Source organism: Polistes canadensis, unplaced genomic scaffold, assembly GCF_001313835.1.
Source record: "Polistes canadensis isolate GaletaPanama2010 unplaced genomic scaffold, ASM131383v1 scaffold_59, whole genome shotgun sequence".
NCBI lineage: Eukaryota > Metazoa > Arthropoda > Insecta > Hymenoptera > Vespidae > Polistes > Polistes canadensis.
Window position 1 is genome coordinate 15,107 of NW_014569606.1, and position 5,413 is coordinate 20,519.

The following is a 5,413-nucleotide window of genomic DNA, read 5'->3' on the forward strand; positions in this document are numbered from 1 at the left end:
TTAACAAATTAATTTTTATTCGTATTATTTACCTGTCGAAATAGAAAACAATCGATATTTTCTCGTTATATGAATATTATCAAAATTTTGTTTATATCTAATAATATATATATATATATATGTAAATTTGTTTGGAAAATAGTATTTTATTTGTATTAGAGAAGTATTATTTGTACAAATTACTCTCCTGCGAATCATTGTAAATGAACATTATTTAAATAGTACAATATTAGTATGATAATATTGAATTATCGGATGAATAATGAATAGTATTTTGTATCTGCATTAATAATGCAACAGCATTTGAATAAATAATAATATGTATCATAATAAGTATTATAGTATTGGGTTAGATAATTTACGACATTTTACGTATTTCCTTATCTACATATAAGATAAAAACATATTAATAAATAAACATTGTCTACTAATAAATGTAATAACGGTACGATAGTATTAGACGAGTCAGTGAGTTACGACACTTTTTATGTGCACATTTTTTTTTTCTTTTAATCTAAATTAGACAATAACATTGTAGTAAAATAATATTCATAGAAATAATAATAGTATTGCACTAATATATATATATAGATTGTAATAAATAACATATAAAGATTACCTCTGAGCAAACAGTATCAGTAATCAACAAAAGAAGTTTTATTTGCACATTTTTTATCATATCCAAATAAGACAATAAGAAAACAAAAAAAAAAGAAAAAATTCTATTTGCACACGCGTCATATGCGACCGGCAATTACGATAGGCGACTGCAGTAAATCAAAACAATAATGCAAACTTATTTTATGACTATTTTTTTTCTTTTTTTAAATAATATCAATATCTTTAATCTATTTCAAAAATAAATCATAAAATTCATTACTCCAAACTTGTTGACTCATTGTCAATCAAACGTCGTAACTACCTATACAATCCCAATACACATATATATTTTTATACTCAAATAATACTTTACAAATAAACAATATCAATATATTATAATTAAAACATTATAATATTGTATTGACTAAAATAAATAATATTATACAAATTTGAATATTTTATATCCAAAATAAAATAATAAGATTAATTCTCGGTAATACGCGTAGAGCGAAATGAAAATTAAACAAAGATAGAAAAACGGCGACAGATATAAAAAGAGAAAGAAAGAAAGAGAAAGAAGATTCTATAATATATGTGTACGTGCGTGTGTACAAAGGCGCGCGCGCGCGCGCGCATACACCTTCCTTCGTTCGAAAAGCCGACCACCGATCCGGATCGCATTCTATCTCTCTCTCTCTCTCAGCCCCCCCTTCTCTCTCCTGGTTCTCTCTGTGGAGAATACGAAGCAAGGATACGGTAGAAGGTAGAAGGGGATGGAAAGGGGCGGAAGGGTGAGGAAGAGGGAAATGGGGAGGCGGGGACAGGGGGGAGGGAGAGGCCCGGACACACAGAGAGAGACAGAGACAGAGAAAGATAGATAGTTAGAGAGAGAGAGAAACGTAGAGGAGAGATCGATCGTGTGGAGGCAGGCGACCAGAGAGTCGCGAGTTCCTCGTTTTCGTCACAGTTTCCATGCCGTTCTGCGAGACGCTTTTGGAAAGGCTTCTCTAATGGCGCTCGTCGACGGTGATCTCCCTTCGGTTTGAAATTCTTCAGTGATAGGGAGAGGGGACAATGAGAAGAGAGTTAGAGAGAGAGAGAGAGAAAGATGGTAGGAGGGAAGGAAGGAGGATACAATCGTATATGTGAAACGTGACAAGAGAATGATGTTTCTTTTGTTCGTTTTATTGTGGTATTGGTGTATATTTTATTTTATTTATCCTTTATTTAATTTGTGTAGTAATTTTTATATATCATTTATTTAAACAGGTGTTTTTATTTCGTTTGAAATTGTAAAAGAGTAAATGAAATACGTATTTGTGTGCTTTTATATTACGTGTATGCATTTGTTTATTGTATTTATGTAAGATTAATAATATTTTTATCATATTGGATGATATTCTGATTCGTATATATTGTAGAATTAAGTTGGAATGTTTTGAAATGTTGAATTTATTCGTGTATATTTTGTTGTTTCAATAAAAATATTTGTATATACGTATATAATATTTTGTATATATATAAAATTTTATTTCAATTATTAATTTATTAATACACACCTTTTTGGGAAAATAATGTGAAGATACGAATGTTAAATGTTTAAAATGATCTCTACGAAGTTATATTTTTTTGTTTTTTTTTTATTATTATTAATGTCAATAATTTTATTGCTACGCGTGTAAATTTTTCTATCTGCGATCATTTAAAATTACCAATCATTCAGTTATTATATCCATTGATAAAAAGACCATGATTCTAACGTTTAGAATTTTATTGAGAATGAAGCATTTGTTTCTTTTTTTTTTATGCGTTAATACAAATATATTATCGATATTTAATCGAATTATTTATCGATTGTTATACCGATAAAGTATCAATAAAACACGTTGATACTTGAACTTCGTTTAGAAAATGTAACTTTCTTCCGTCAATATAAGAATTATGTTAATGTATGTAAATTATTCTGTTTAAAGGTCAATAAAATGATTCATTTAGATAATGTAAGTTGTAATAAAATAAACATTTGTTTTTACCCTCCCCTATTATCAAATTAATATACATCATATGTTCATAAATAAGTGAGTGGGTTTAAAAGTTCATAGTCTCATTTTTTGTTTTTCAGTCAAATTCACTTTCATTTTCGAAAAAAAAAAAAAAAAAAAAAAAAAAAAAAAAACAACTTTTAATTATTTTTGTTCAAGTTTAAAACTTTTTAACTTGCCCTCGTATATATTAGACAGTTAAAAATGTGTCAGCTATTTTGACTTACAAATGAATTCATGAATTCACACCAATGTACCGGTAGAAAGTGAAATGAATAAAAATGATATCGTTAAATTTCAATCATATTTATATACAAATACAGCCGCAAACGTTAACAGTCAAAAAGTTTAGGATCGTTTGCCAATTTTCATGAAAAATCGAATATATCGATCAATTATTAAACTATCAATCGTTATTATTACTTGAAAAATGCGTGTTTTTTAACGAGCTTTTCCTATCAGCTAAATCATTATTAATTACTACAATATGTAAATCAAAAAATGACTTTATCTTTACCATTTAACATGTTCACGAAATTTCTCTAATCCGTTTGCAAAATTATTTTTTATAACATACTCGTTCCTTGATCATACATAAATATAAAAAATATAACAAAACAAAATCCTACTCGGGAGTAAATCCAAACATGTATTCCACGTTTTTCTTAAAAAATACAATATACCGCGTTTCACGCGTAATTTGGCTCCAAGAATTCCAATTTTTGTGACCTAGTATTATATATAAAAAAAAAAAAAGAAATATAAACTTTTATAAGTAAGGTGAAGAAATTTTACTTTATACTTTTAAAGGCATTTTCGTTGGAGTTTAATCGATCGAACTGTCACTTCCGATAAAGAATAAACGTCGAGAACGTGTACCGCGAATAGCCGTGTCCCATGGCAGGTGTCGGTACTGGCGACACGAATTAATTAATAGCCAGGGCAACTGTTATTTAGTTTAATTAGTCCGAACGCGTTATGCTTGCCATAAAAATAGTGATCTTCCATACCGATTAACGTTATGTCTTTCTTTCTCTCTCTCTCTCTGTCTCTCTCTTTGAGAGGCACACACGGTTATCGTTATATAAATCTACCCCTCGTGTAACAGGATTTGCAAAGCTTTTGTTATTCTGTTTTTATTCGACCACACTGACTGCCTACTGAAACACGAAGCTTTCGATCTCTCTCATTGCATTTTGGTTACGTGCGGTACAGTACGGTACAGTACGGTAGAAGTGCGGTCCGATCGAATAATTACAGTGCTAGTTCTGTGCTTTCTTTCTCATCCTCTCGTTTTGTTATTGTTGTTGTTGTTGTTGTTGACGTTGTTGTTATTTCAAGTGAGCTAGTAATGTGAGAAATGCGAAAATTGTCCAGAAATATTCTACTCTAATCTGCCGAAATAAAATTTAATCAAACGAGACACGTTATTCTGTTATTTTAACTACAATATAAAATACTATTTCATTTTTTAAACTCGTTTAATAATAATAATAATAATAAAAAAAAAATATATATATATATATAAAACCAATGTATAAATACGTATATTTACTTTATAACGTTTATTCATTTAAATTCAAAGATATCGAAGAAGAAATTTAGATTTATCTAAACAGAACTATAGTACAATGTGATTCATCCATAAGTTGTTTCTATTCTTCAAGTAAAATATGACACGTACAACGAATGAGAAAGAGAGAAAGAGAGACGATTTAGAAATATCTATAATAAATACACATCATTATTTATTATTTATTCATTTCGAACGGAAAACAATATGTCAACAAATGAATAATCCAAATTACAATAGATAAAGTCTAGAATTATAACAAATAACGTTATGACAAATCCATAATTATGATAAATTCTATCTAATCTTCAAGTATACATATATAATATAAACGTAGATAAGAAAGCATAATCTATAAAAGAAAAAAAAAAAAAGAGAAGCCTACAATTTTTGAACTTAACTTTCAATTACATTTTTTCTCGTTTAGATTAAGAAAAAAAAAAAGAAACAAATCGCGTCAACAAATTACATATATAGAGAAAATCAAATAAAAATCAAACAATGATTTGACAAATTCGTAACGTTCGCTCTTACCAACATACTTTCCGAGAGTTAAACGTAAGTAGTAACTTACTCACGCTCATAAAGAGTAACGAAAGAAAAGAAAAAAGAAAAAAAAAAAAGAGATTAAGAAAAGAATAAAAAGAATCGTCTCTCTCTCTCTCTCCGAATCGACGAGCTTAAACTTTGTGGCAGGTTTTTAAACGTTGATTCGAATCGACAAGGTAGGAAAAATAAATTTTAAGATGGCAAAACTACTTTTTCGTATGTAGGTGTCCTTTTCGAGCTGTGCTGCGAGACAAGATGGAAGTAAGAGAGAGAGAGAGAGAGAGAGAGGGAGACAAAGAAGAAAAGAAAGAGAGATTACAAGAAACGTACTGTGAGAAAAAGAAAAATAAAGATATGGAAATAAAAAGAGACAAAGACAGAGAGAGAGAGAGAGAGAGAGAGAGAGAGAGAGAGAGAGAGAGAGAGAGAGAGAGACAGAAAGAAAAGAGACAAAGAGAGAAAGATATAGAGAAAAAAAAATAAAAAAAAATTACAAAAAAGAGAAGGAAACATATATAGAGAGAGATATAGAAAGAGAAAATCGTTGCCGATCAACACACCAGCTTGGAATTTGCTAGGCTGACTCTCTCGTATTTGACCGAGGTAAACCGCTTTGCTCTTCCCAAAATAATTCTTACCGTTCCCCGAA